The 13,816-nt window shown below is 36.8% G+C and overlaps 1 protein-coding gene and 1 non-coding gene across 6 annotated transcripts in view; one reads left to right on the forward strand and one right to left on the reverse strand.

Annotated features, from left to right (window-relative positions):
* The window catches only part of REV3L (REV3 like, DNA directed polymerase zeta catalytic subunit), a 173,806-nt gene that overhangs the window by 122,660 nt on the left and 37,330 nt on the right, over positions 1–13,816 (reverse strand). The window lies entirely within an intron of this gene.
* LOC111560660 lies at positions 13,170–13,274 on the forward strand. Its single transcript, XR_002742661.1, has one exon. It is a non-coding gene; the product is annotated as a U6 spliceosomal RNA (small nuclear RNA).

The raw sequence follows: 13,816 nt of genomic DNA on the forward strand, positions 1-13,816 counted from the left end.
ACACACCAATAAATTTATCTGGAATGGGCTATTGCTGCTTTGCTAACAGGCAGAGTTGAGAAGTTGCAACAGAGACCAAGCCTGCAAAGCCTAAAATATATACTGTATGGCCCTTTACAGAAAAAAGTGTGCCAACTTCAGCAACAGATGGTGTAGAAGTATGTTTCCTTGCATGAAGAGATGTTTATATTTACTTCAGGTAATATTCAGGTTTATTTCAATTATTAATATATATATATATATAAAACATATTAAATGAGATAAAGATTTTATTTTCTTTTTGCTTATGGATATTTTCTAAATATACAGTTTGTGTAAGAAAAAGGCAGGAAGAAGTCATCTACTTCTAAATGACTCAGAAATTAAAAAACAAAACAAAAAACAAAAAACAAAAACCTAAGTATTATCATTAACCATACAAAGGGCGTACGTATATAACTTCCTGACACTTTCTCTTCATTTTCTCCTTTCATTTGTAAATAATGCTTTGGGGTTTCACATTTATTCATGCCATTTTATTTCTTCAACTAAATTATACATGGCTTTATTTAGAATCACTGGCTTTAAGTTATCAATCCTACATTAATAACAGAACTGTATCTTTCAAACACCAGATGTTTCAAAGGCCTATTTTATTTACACACTTGTCTAATATATCTTTGTATTTCCAGTGTTAAACACGATTGGTTTCCTCATTTATTTTTTTTAGTTTATTTATTTTGAAGAGTGCGCACACACACACTCATGAGCAGGGGAGGGGCAGAGAGAGGGAGAGAGAGAATACAAAGCAGGCTCTGCACTGTCAGTGTGGAGCCTGACGCAGCTCAATCTCATGAACCATGAGATCATGACCTGAGCCTAAACCAAGAGTTGGACACAACTGACTGAGCCACCCAAGTGTCACTGGTTTCTTCATTCATAAATGTAGGCATAAATTCTGTTCTTTAAATACTTTGTGAAAGCCCAACGTCAGGTGCTAGACCACAGGCTGCTCATAATCACAGTCCCTGAACTCATGAACTTTTGACATTCTACTCAGAGATAAAGATGAGTAAACAGGCAGTTACAGTATCAAAAAGTATCTAACTCAGATTTGTGAGACTATAGAAAGGCTTCCCAGAGTAAGTAACAAAAAGAGCAAAGTGAGAAAGAATGTTGCAGTACGTACAAAAGTCTGAAAGCAAATAAGAACATACGTGGTCTGGAAATAAGAAAAATGTAGTCAGGAAGAAGCAAAAAGTTCAATGGGGAGAAAGGCAAAGTGTGTATGTGTGTATATGTGGGCATGTGTAGATTCTGTGACCTGTGTGGATTTGCATTTTATAAAGTTTCCTTGTGGACACATTGTGCGAAAGCTAGGGACAGAACTTTAATAGGAAAATCTGTTTAGGAGGCTGTTGAAGTAATTCAGGAGAGAAAAGTCAGTAGAGATGGAGAAAACATCAAGATGGATTTAGAGCACAGAATTTAGAGGAAACTGACTAGAATTTGGGAGTAGGGTAAAAGAATCAAAGATGAGGCAAGTTTTTGGTTTAGCCAACTGGACTGATGTGAATGTCTTTCAAAGAAAACTAAGAAAGAAGAGTAGGCTGATTTCTATTTTTAACTTGTGGAATTTTACATGTTGATAGAATTTCCAAATGGAGATTTACATTAAGCACAATTAGGTACAGAGATAAAGAGCCTGAGAGAGAGAGATCTGAGCTAGAGAAGAAGACAGATTTGGGAGTCTGAATAACAGGTAAAAAATGCCCAAGAGAACGCGTAGGTAAGAGAAGGAGCACAGATCAGAAACTTGAGGAATACTCGTATTTAAAGGAGGAAATAAAAGATTTTGATCTATGTGGTTGGGATATGAGAGAATGAGCCCCTGAGAGGGTTGCCAGGCAAGCGTATTAGCCATGGAACCAGAAAGTTCCAAGGGCTCATTAGAAATGTGTAAGAGAGGGGCGTCCGGGTGGTTCATCGGCTGAGTGTCTGACTTCAGCTCAGGTCATGGTCTCGCGGTCTGTGAGTTCGAGCCCTGCGTCGGGCTCTGTGCTGACAGCTTGGAGCCTGGAGCCTGCTTCAGATTCTGTGTCTCCCTCTTTCTCTGCCCCTCCCCTGCTCATGCTCTGTCTCTCTCTCTTTCTCTCTGTCAAAAATAAATAAACATTAAAATTTAAAAAAAACTTAAGAAATGTATAAGAGAAACATAAGCAATGACGGGCTGTATCAGAGACTGGAAGCAGGATGCAGATAACAGTATGTAGAAATGGTAAGAGACACTTCCAGAATGGGAGAGGAAGAACCTTTAAAAACCCACTCCCCTCCATAAAAGCAACAAGAACACTGGCAAATTCTGTCAAAATCAACTTTTTTCAACCCTTTGGAAATTACCTAAAAAGCTGGTGACAGTCCAAGGAGTGTTTATGCAAGCAAACCAGTTGAATCTTAGCAAGAACAGCAAGCTTTGTGGTATTCTAACTTGCCCTAATCCAATCCCCTCTCCTCCCCAGCTCCAGAGCAGCCTTGAAAACCAAAGCTTTGCAACTACAGAATAGAGAACAGATTCATAGTTCCCCAAAAGCCCGATCACCAGAAAACTGTCACTATTTGACCTGCTTGGCAGCTCACTGAAAATGAAAAGCTCCATTCTCAGGACTTGTCTTTATTTGATCAGACGCAGAGCTCACTCCATGTGTATAGACAGTTCCGTCTGCAACATACTGTGGAAAACAATCAGCAGCAACTGTTTAACATTACAGTTGCCTGAGGGGGGTTTACTAGTTGCAGCTAACAAAAGGCTAAACAAAAAAGCTTAAAAGGAAAAACTGAGGACTGAAATGTCCATAAGAACTTGAAAGGTGTAGTATAGTCCTGGGAATTCATAAGGCTATGTATATATGTGGAGTTATGCTCAGGAAGAGCTGAGAAAGCCCTAATCTTTCAATACTGGCTGACCTTGAGGCTCTGCACCAACACACACACATATAGAGCCCCTCAACAAAAGTTGGAAGGAGACCTATTGGCTCAAGACATTTAAAGGAAATTCTGACCAATAAGTTAGCTGAACAGGGACTTCAAAGAACAGAGACTGTACAGAATTAACTCAGAAAAGTCACTAAAGAAACAAACAACATCACCAACAACAGAGCAAAAACAAATCATGGGGTGAGGGAGGAATATGACTTCCTTAACTGTCATATTACTCAAAACATCTAGTTTCAACATAAGACATATGAAGAAAAAGAAAAGCATGGCCCACACACAGGGGGAAAAGGAAGTTAATAGAAACTGTCCCTGAAGAAGCCCAGACGTTCATCTTACTAGACAGACTTCAAACCAGCTATTAAAAATATTCCAAAGAATAAAAGGAGATTGTGTCTAAAGTATTAAATGGAAGTTTGACAATCATGTCTTACCTAATAGAAAATATAAATGAATAGAAAGAGATTATAAAAGAGAATCAGAAATTTTGATGTTGAAAAGTACAATAGAAATGAAAATTGTACTAAAGAGGGTCAAGAACATACTTGAACTGGCAGAAGAATCCATGAACTTGAAGACAGGTTAGCTAATCTGAGGAACAAAAAAGAAAAAGAATGACAAAATATTAACAGAGCCTCAGAGATCTATGGGATTCCATGAAGGATACCAACATATACATAATATGAGCTTCAGCAGCAGAAGAGAGAAAGAAAAGGATGGAAAGAGTATTTGAAAAAAGAATGGCAAAAATATTCCCAAATTTGATGGAAGACATTAATCTGAATATCTAAAAACCTTAGTAAATTGCAAGCAGGAGAAATTCAGAGATCCATGCCAAGATGTATCATAACCAAACTGCCAAAAAACAAAGAGAAAATCTTGAAAGTGGCAAAAGAGGGGCACCTGGATCTCAGTTGGCTAAGTATCAGGCTTTGGCTCAGGCCATGGTCTCACAGTTTTGAGTTCAAGCCTCGCATCTGCACTGTCAGTGCAGAGCTGGCTTGGAATTCTCTCTGTCCCTCCACCCCTCAAAATAAATAAACTTAAAAAAAAAAAAAAAAAGAAAAGTGGCAAAAGAAGAGCAATTCATCATGTACAAAATTTCCTCAGTAAGATTAAAAGCTGACTTCTCATTAGAAACCATGGAGGCCAGAGGGATAACACAAAGTGATGAAGAAAAAAAAAAAGACTGTTAACCAAAAATTCTGTAACTAGCAAAACTACCCTGTGAAAACAAAGGAGACCTAGGTGAGGTGAGAAGGAAGAAGAAATCAAGATATTCCCAGCTAATTGAAAATTAAGGGAACTTGTCACTTGCAGACCTGACCCGCAAAAAATATTAAAGGAAATTTCATTTCAGGCTAAAATGAAAAGACAATAGGCAGTAACTTAAATCCACACTAAGAAATAAAGAGTACCAGTCAAGATAACTACATAGGTAAATAAAAAAGATAATAAACACTTATTTTTATAATTCTTTCCTTCTGCTACCTAAGACCTTAAGACAGGTGCATAAAATAATAATTATAAAATTGTGTCAAGAGGTTTATAATGTGTAATGATGTAATCTGCATAAGTGATGCTATAATGGAACAAAGTTTTCAGATACTACAGGTATACTGATATTGTGGGTTTAGTTCCAGACCACTGCAATAAGGCAAATAATGCAATAAAGTGAGTCAAAAGAATTTTTTGGTTTCCCAGTGCATCTAAAAATTATATTTACACTATATTGTAGTCTATTAAGTGGGCAATAGCATCATGTCTGAAAAAACAATGTGCACACTTTAATTAAAAAATATTTTCTTGGGGCACCTGGGTGGTTCAGTTGGTTGAGCATCCGACTTTGGCTCAGGTCATGATCTCGCAGTTCATGAGTTCAAGCCCCACATCGGGCTCCCTGCTGTCAGCACAGAGCCCGCTTCAAATACTCTGTCACCCTCTCTCTGCCCCTCTCCTGCTTGCACTCTTTCAAAAATAAATATTTAAAAAATATGTATTTTCTTGGTAAAAGATGCTAACAATCATGTAAGGTTTTAGCAAGTCAAAATCACTGATCACACATCACCATAGCAAACAGAATAATCAAAGTTTAAAATACTGCAAGTTACCAAAATATGACACAGACACCAAGTGATCAAGTGCCATTGGAAAAATGTACTGATAGACTTGCTTGATGCGGGGTTGCTACAAACCTTCAATTTGTAAAAAACACAGTATTGGCAAAGCACAACAAAGTGAGGTACAATGAGGTATGCCTGTATGAAAATTAAACTGGGATTAATCCAAACTAAAGTATCTTAAATTAAGATGTTAACTGTAATACCCAGAATAAGCATAAAGAAAATAACTAAAAGAAAGAGAAAGAAAGGGAGAGAGATAGGAGGAGAGAGGAAGGAAGGAAGGGAAATGGAGTTAAAATGTACTAGAAAATGTCTATTTAGTATAAAAGAAGACTGTAATGGAGGAATAAAACAACAACAGAGCATAAGACCAGAGAAAACAAACAGCAAAATGGGAGGTGTAAAACTACTCAGAACTGATAGGTGGCTGAAGGACATACATATCTTGCCCTACAGCTCTCAACTCAATGGGGAAGATCAATTTTCCCACTTTACATTCACCAGTACAATTTGAGTACTATGCAAAATGAAGACAACTTATAGAAGCATCACAAGCCAAAGAAAAAACTCTGAGGACCAGAATCTTTTGTCTCAGCCATGTCTCAAACATGCTCAATATACATCCTTGAATTAATTAACGTACTCCATAACCAGAAGAATCATCACTGAGGAAACAGAAGAAAAGTTTGATGTAAGGTATTTTCTGAAAAACACAAAAAACATTTAGATAGAAAATACTGTAACTGCATCTATTAAGAGCCAGCTCCCTGGCTGGAGAGATATACTTGAAATACTTGCTATTACTTATTTGAAATAGTAAGTATTTCAAGTATACGCACCCTCTTCTACCTACAAAAGTGTATGACTTGTTTCCTTATTTATGTGAATAATTAAGGAATTTATATGATATATAAATCTATTATGCCCTTATGTGACAGGTATGTTTATATACAGTAGAATCACATCATATATGCATTTTATTTACTTGGGTAGGAAGGGATCAAGGGGGATGGGAAGAGACTCAGGTAGAGAGAGAAAGAGACAAAGTGAATGAATAGGAGAACACAACTAAATGGTGCAGTGTGCCCAGTTAATAAATTTATGATCTAGCACCATGAGATGGGGTATATAAATCCTTGTATAATTCCTTATTTTGTTTCAGTTCCTTTGTACTTCTAAAATGGAAGCATCTCCTATTGAAAGAGGCAACTAAGTAAGTGTGATTCTGTCTAAAAGATACAGTTCAGGGGCACCTGGTTGGCTCAGTTGGTTAAGTGTCCAATTCTTGATTTTGGCTCAGGTCATGATCTCATGGTTATAGGATTGAGCCCCACGTTGGGCTCTGCACTGACAGCATCAAGACTGCTTGAGATTCTCTCTCTTCTCCCTCTCTGCCCCTCCCTCTCTCAAAATAAATAAACAAACAAACAAAAAAAAAAGATACAATTCAGTTTTCATAAAACATGGCCCTGATTGGGGACCAACTCTTTCAACTAGAGCTCAACTGAAGAAAAGTGATTAGTGTCTATGAGGTTATTGTCCATGAGATCATGACCTGAGCTGAAATCAAGAGTCATATGTGTAGCCGAATGAGCCACCCAGGTGCCCCTATGTCTATATATAAGGAAACTTAAGCCGTTGGATTTATTAAAAGATAGTGTGATAGAATTCATGCAATTTAAGCGATTGTCAAGGAAATTCTGCCTATAAAAGGTTTTAATCTCATACGTTTGCTTCAAAACTTAATTCCCACCTAAGATACAACTTCACTGTCTTTGTCTCCATACCTACAGCATGAGTTCCTTCAACACCATGTACCATGTCTTCTTATTCTTCCTACTCTCAATGCCTAGCAGAGAGCCTAGAATACAGTAGGTATTTGATACATTTGGGTAGGCATGTGTGGTTTGATAAAAAAGAAAAAACAACAACATATATTTGGTCTTTGTGCCTAATTCTTGGCACAGAGCTCCTAAAACCCTTGGTATTTCCTGAACAATAGGCTATCTTTGGTTATTAATAATGAACCCCTTTCTATCACAATGGAATTTATACTAATGAGTTGACCCATGATGAGCTCTTTAGATGGCTTCACAACAGAGGGCTGCTTGCCCGAGGAATCAACCATATCATTACAGGATTGGTATTTTCAACCCCATTTCCCCATCCGCCACCTCACCTCCAGGGAGAAGAGAAGGACTTATGATTTAGTTCAATCATGAATAGTCAGTGATTCGATCAATCATTCCTGTGTAATGAAACTTCAACAGACATTCTGGAACAATGAAGGCTTGGGAAAGCTTCCTGGTTGGTGCTCAGGACCCTTCTGAACTTTGCCCTATGTATGTCTTCATCTGGCTATTCACTGTACACTTTATAATAAACTGTGGAAACATAGGGTTCTGAGTTCTAGATGTTATTCTAGCAATTTACTGAGCCTGAGGAAGGGTTGAGAGAACCCCCAAATTTGTAATCGGCCTGGCAGAAGTGCAGGTAGCCTGGGTATCCATTTATGGCTGGCATCTGAAGTGGGGGCAGTCTTGTGGAGCTGATCCCTTACCCTGTGGTGTCTACACTAATTTTGAGTAGTGTCATAACTGAACTAAATTACAAAACACCCACAGGTGATGTCAGAGAATTGAGAATTTGTTGTTGGAAAACCAACAAAATACGATGTCTTTCAACTAAGTCTAGAAAATTGGACTGCTTTTTTCTCCTTACAATTTTTTTTCAAAACCTAACAAAGATATTTAAAATGTTCTCCTACCTTCCCATATTTGCAAGGGGACTAGAAGGGATTGAATTAAGGATCAACTTTCCATAATAAATAACAGTAAACTAACCAGCAATAAAATGTAACATACAAATATTTTTATGATTAATATATCCAAAATGTGATGAAATGACATGTCCAAAATTCATATGTAACTTAGTTTGCAATTATTATCATAGAAAGGAAACTAGTAATTACTTTGACCTTCACAGTGACTGGTCATCTCAGTTTGGGTACTACTTAAAGGCTCACACAATATGGTATATCATCACACTTTTCTAAAAAGTCTAGCCTTAAAAAGTTAAACTGCTAACAGTGGTTTCAAGCCAGAATCTCCAAGAAAATGTGTACCTTTCAGACTAAATGTCATAAAAATAACTAGTGTCTATTAGCTTTTGCTAAAAATAAAATTCTGGCTTATAAAACCAATATTGTTTTGGGGCGCCTGGCTGGCTCGGTCGGTAATATGTGACTCTTAATCTCAGGGGCGTGAGTTCAAGCTCCACACTGGGAGTAGAGCCTACTTAAAAAAAACAAAAAATGAAAAAAACAAATATTGTTTTAGTTTCAGATGTTTTACAGCCAGTATGGTCACACATATTAATCTTTGTGGTATTTCAATTGAAAGGTAAGTAATTCAAGGTGTTGAAGTAAAATTAATAATCTGATTAATATCTGAAAATTTGCCTCTGGTGATTTAAAACTGTATTAATAGGGGTGTCTGGGTGGCTCAGTTGGTTGAGCATCTGACTTCGGCTCAGGTCATGATCTCACAGTTTGTGAGTTCGAGCCCTCCATCAGGCTCACTGCTGTCAGCATGGAGCCTGCTTTGGACCCTCTGTCCTCCCTCCTTTTCTCTCTGTCCCTCCCCAGTTCATGCTCTCCCTCAAAAATAAACATTTGAAATAAATAAGTAAATAAAAATAAAACAGTATTAATAGCTAACCAAGATAAAGTTACTACTATCCAGTCAAATTTGTATATATAAATACCTGAATTTTCTTTCAAGGACACATAAATAAAATATTACAGGTAATTTAAATCATGCAAATCTATTAAACTGCACAACCACACTATGGTAGCTGAACACTGAAGGACCTGAAAATTTTACCTAAATATAAGAAAGTGAAAGGACAACACAGGGAATAAGAGATTTAAAAATCATGTTTGATAAGGCTTACAACTCATTACTAAAAAGACAAATAACCCAATTTTAAAATGGACAAAGAATCTGAATAGACATTTCTCCAAGAAGATATAAGAATGGCCCATAAGTATATGAAAAGATGCTCAACATCAGTAGCCATCAATGAAATGCAAATCAAAACCACAATGAAATACACTTCACAACCACTAGACAGCTATAATCAAAAAGTCAGACAATAACGAGTGTTGCAGAGAAACTAGAAACCTCATATACTAGTGGTAAGAATGTTAAATGGTGTAGCTGCTTTGGAAAATAGATTGGTAGGTCCTCAAAAGATTAAACAAAGTTATCATAAGACCAGCAATTATATTCCTACATATTATGTATATATATGTAGGAATAGATGTATATGTGTGTGTGTGTGTGTGTGTATAGCTATATATATATATAGCCCAAAATAAATGAAAAAAAATATATATATAGCTATATAGCCCAAGATAAATGAAAACATACACCCACACAAAAACTTGTATATGAATGCTCATAGTAGCAGTTTTCATAATAGCCAAAAGGTGGTAATAACTCAAACGTCCATCAACTGACGAATGGATAAATATCATGTGGAACAACTATACAATGGTTTATTCAGCCATTTTAATGGAATGAAGTACTGACAGATGGTATAAGATGGATGAATAGGCAAATATGTAAAACTGTATCTGAAGGAAGCTCTTATATAATTTTTTAACCTACCCATAGTCATGGTTTGTTTTTGTTTTTGTTTTTTTGAGGTCTCTAACAAGAAGATCTAATTCTGTATATACCATTAGAGTCAATGCATACATTAAAATGAATTATTGGAGGGCATCTAGGTGGCTCGGTCGGTTGAGCGTCTGACTTCGGCTCAGGTCATGATCTCACATCTCGTGAGTTCTAGCCCCGCGTTGGGCTCTGTGCTCAGAGCCTGAAGCCTGCTTCAGATTCTGTGTCTCCCTCTTTCTCTGCCTTTCCCCTGCTCGTGCGCTATCTCTGTCTCTCTCAAAATAAATAAACATTTAAAGAAATTATTTTAAAATGAATTACTAGATTTGCATCACGGAAATCATGCATATATTGAGAGACGTATGAACATTAGCCACTAAAACAACTTACATATCTTTATTTCCATTTAATCATGCACTAAGTATACTACTTTAAACCTTCAATCACATTATGATATGTTGTCAAATTACAGAGAGATGTTCTACTTAATGTGATCATTACCAGAAACAGATAAAAAGTTAAAGAACTATCAATGTAAGAAAGTTTTTTCAGACAATAAAACTTTCAGACTTTACTTAAGAACAATAAAACTGAACTACCAAACATACTTAATATTTGCTCTGTCAAAAGGTAGAAGCAGCATAGCCTCTTCCCAACCCTCAACCCACCCCCCCCCCCCAAATGTCACACAACTTTGTATATGAATTAAATGGAAGTTTTCTTAGGACTGTGTTTAGTTACTTAACAGTACCAGACTGATAAGGCCAATTAGTTCTACTAAGCATAAAATTGGTTACTTGGGGGCCTGAATAAGGCAGTTATAAGTCATGAAAATTAGAATTCCAAAGTGTTGGACAAAAACATATTGCCAAACTTATCAAACACAATGCAAACCAGAAGTCAGTGTCTTTAAAGTATTAAAAGAAAAACTGAATTTTTTTTAGTGATTGCTTTAGAGTTTGTAGGATACATTTACTCTAAACTACCTCCACTGTCAAATAACATTATACTGCCTTTCATGGGTAAGTGCCTTAAAACAGTATTCCAAATTCTTCTCTCCTGCCCCTTATAACATTGCTACCTAATTTCACTTATCTATAAGCTGTAATTACCCAATAAATTGTTTCTATTTTGAACTTCCCTATTACATCAATTAAGAATAAGAAAACAAAAGGTTTTATTTTACCTTCATTTATTCCTTCTCTAATTTTCCTTTTCTCTGAAAAATTTAACATTTCTTGCAAGGCAAGGTAACAGTTCTTGTTGGCGACACATTTCTTCAGTTTTTGTCTGAGAAACTTTTTAATTTCCCTTCACTTTTGAAAGATAATTTCAATGTATACAGAATTTTAGGTTGTTGATCTTTTTCTTTCAACACTAAACACTTCACTCTTCTCTCTTCTTCCTTGTATGGTTTGTGAAGAGAACTCCAAAGTAATTCCTAACCTTCTTCCTGTATAGGTAAGGTGTTTCTTCCCCTTCTGGCTTCCTTCAAGATTTTCTCCTGGTCTTTGGTTTCCTGCAGTTTGTATATATGTCTAAGTGTAGATTTGGTAGTTGGCATATTTCGTGTCCTCTGAGCTTCCGGGATTGGTGGTTTGGAGTCTGTCATTAATTCTGGAAAATTCTCAGCCATTATTACTTCAAGTATTTCTTTTGCTCCTTCCTCTTTCTGATGAGTCAGCCCACGAAAGGCATTCTTCACTTGTTACAGTACTTTTGATTTCTAGTAGTTTCTTTTGATTCTCTCTTAGGATTTCAATCCCAATGCTCACATTACCCATCTGTTCTTACACGTTACATTTTGTACACCTTTTCCATTAGATGCCTTAAGCATATTGATCATAGTTTAAATTCACCTTCTGATAATTCCAAAATCTCTGCTATATCTCACTAGGAATTAGGCTGTATTTACTGTATAAAATTTCCTCAAACGTCCTGTGGGTTTTTTTTTTTTTTAAGTTTATTTATTTAGAGAGCCAGAGAGAGTACACAAGCAGAGGAGGGGCAGAGAGAGAGGGAGAATACCGAGCAGGCTCTGTACTGTCAGCGCAGAGCCCAATGTGGGGCTCAAACTCATGAACCATAAGATCATGACCTGAGCTGAAATCAAGAGTTAGATGCTTAACCAAATAAGCCACCCAGGTCCCCCTAAGGTCCTTGTTTTTATCTCTCCTTGTTGTCTTTGGGTTTCCCTAGAAACTCCTTAAAGTGCAAGCCTCATAGTTCTTTAACCTGTAATCCCTTATTATTACACAGGAGCCCTGTTGATGTAAAATGTAGGGGGAAGGGAAGTATTCCATAACCCTATGATGAGGTCTGAGTCTTTTAGAGTGCTTTTGAAAGTGCCTGTCTTTTTTCCCCTCTTAGAAGAGACAGCAAGACTAGAGAGGAAGTTGATTTCCCCAAGTTGGTTAGGTTCTGGGAGTTTCCCCTTTGGGCAAGGAGAGAACAGAATGCTGTGAGCATACTGCAACATGGCGACTACTCCTCTCCTGCTGGAAGCATGAGGAAATAACTGTATCCCCAATCTTAACTGTGAGAACCTGGTGGAGCTTGTGGAGGAAAAACTTACAAAAGTATGGGGAGCCCTCTTAAAACTGGACCCCAGGAGTTTTTAACTATCAAGCTAATCCACACTCAGCTTCTGGCTGGTCATCAGTTACAGTTCTCCTACCACTTCCTACTTACATTAGCTTATGCTCCCAGCAAGCTGTGATTCTTTGTATTCACCTGTCTCCCCAGTTTGGGGGGCATTAGTTTACTCTGTGACCTCAGTTCTCTGATGTATCTAAGAAGAATTGTTGCCTTTTAGTTTGTTCAACTTTGTTCCTGTTTTAAGGACAAGAGTGGTGACTTTTCTTTCATGTCTGAGTGGAAACCAGAATTTTTACGCCCTTTTGATGTCTTTCCATCATTCCTTGTACACTTTATTTTCTGGAACAATAAGATGTTCCAGATTCATCTTGTAGTTTTCTCAAGGGAGTCTTGGTTACTTTTAGTGGAGAATATTGTTTAGAAATCAAGATGTGGATACGAAGTATACTCATTGCTATGGGGGGTATCATTAATTCTAGAACCTCTAAGCACCGCACTGAGAAGTTTATATATTTATATACACACACACATCCTATATTTCTCTATCCATCTATCCTTCTCTGCATATGGTAAAAACAGTTCATACTCCTACCTCCAAATCCAACCCAACACCCCAGAGACATTCTAGCTGTCCCTATATCCATGTTTTTCTCTTGTCCAACAGTGAGAAACCTGGCTTTTATTTTCCTAATATATTTATTCGTTTGCATAATCCTAAAAAACATAAAAAGTAGTTTCAGAACTACTACCACTAAGAAAAGCACATATACTGACTAAAATTCAAAGTATTTGTTTAGTGCTCATTTGGGCAGCACCTTTACTAAAATTGGAATGATACGGAGAAGATTAGCATGGCCCCCCGTGCAAGGATGATTGGCAAATTTGCTTATTCTTCCTTTGTAGGGGGGAAGAGTGGTAAATTTTCCAGATAATGAAATTCACAATAACTATACCATATTAATTTTGACAAATGTGTGTATCTTTATTAAGTTATGGAACATTTTCCATTTTCATCACCTCCAAAATTCCCTTGTACTGCTTTTCAGTCAATCCCCACTTCCTCTGAGGCAATCAGTGGTCTGATTTTTCACAATAGTTTTGTCTAGCACTTCATAAAAATGCAATCACACTGTATAATATTCTTTTGTGCCTGAATCCTTTTGCCCAGCACTGTGATGTTAATATTCATCCAGAATGTCACATGTATCAGTAATTCATTCCTTTTTGTTGTTCCAAAGTAACTTCTTCTATGGATGTATCAGTTTGTTTACCCATTTTATATATGAGACAAGAGATTCAAAGTGCCTAAAGTCACACAGTTAATTGGATGAGAAGAATTCCAAGGACTTCAGAACCACAGGTACGATAAACTCTTGATCCTTAGTGTGGTGTTCTTTTCACTTTACCAAAGCACCACTTCAAACAAATTTTTAAAATAACAAC

Source organism: Felis catus, chromosome B2 (genome assembly GCF_018350175.1).
Source record: "Felis catus isolate Fca126 chromosome B2, F.catus_Fca126_mat1.0, whole genome shotgun sequence".
Taxonomy (NCBI): Eukaryota; Metazoa; Chordata; class Mammalia; order Carnivora; family Felidae; genus Felis; species Felis catus.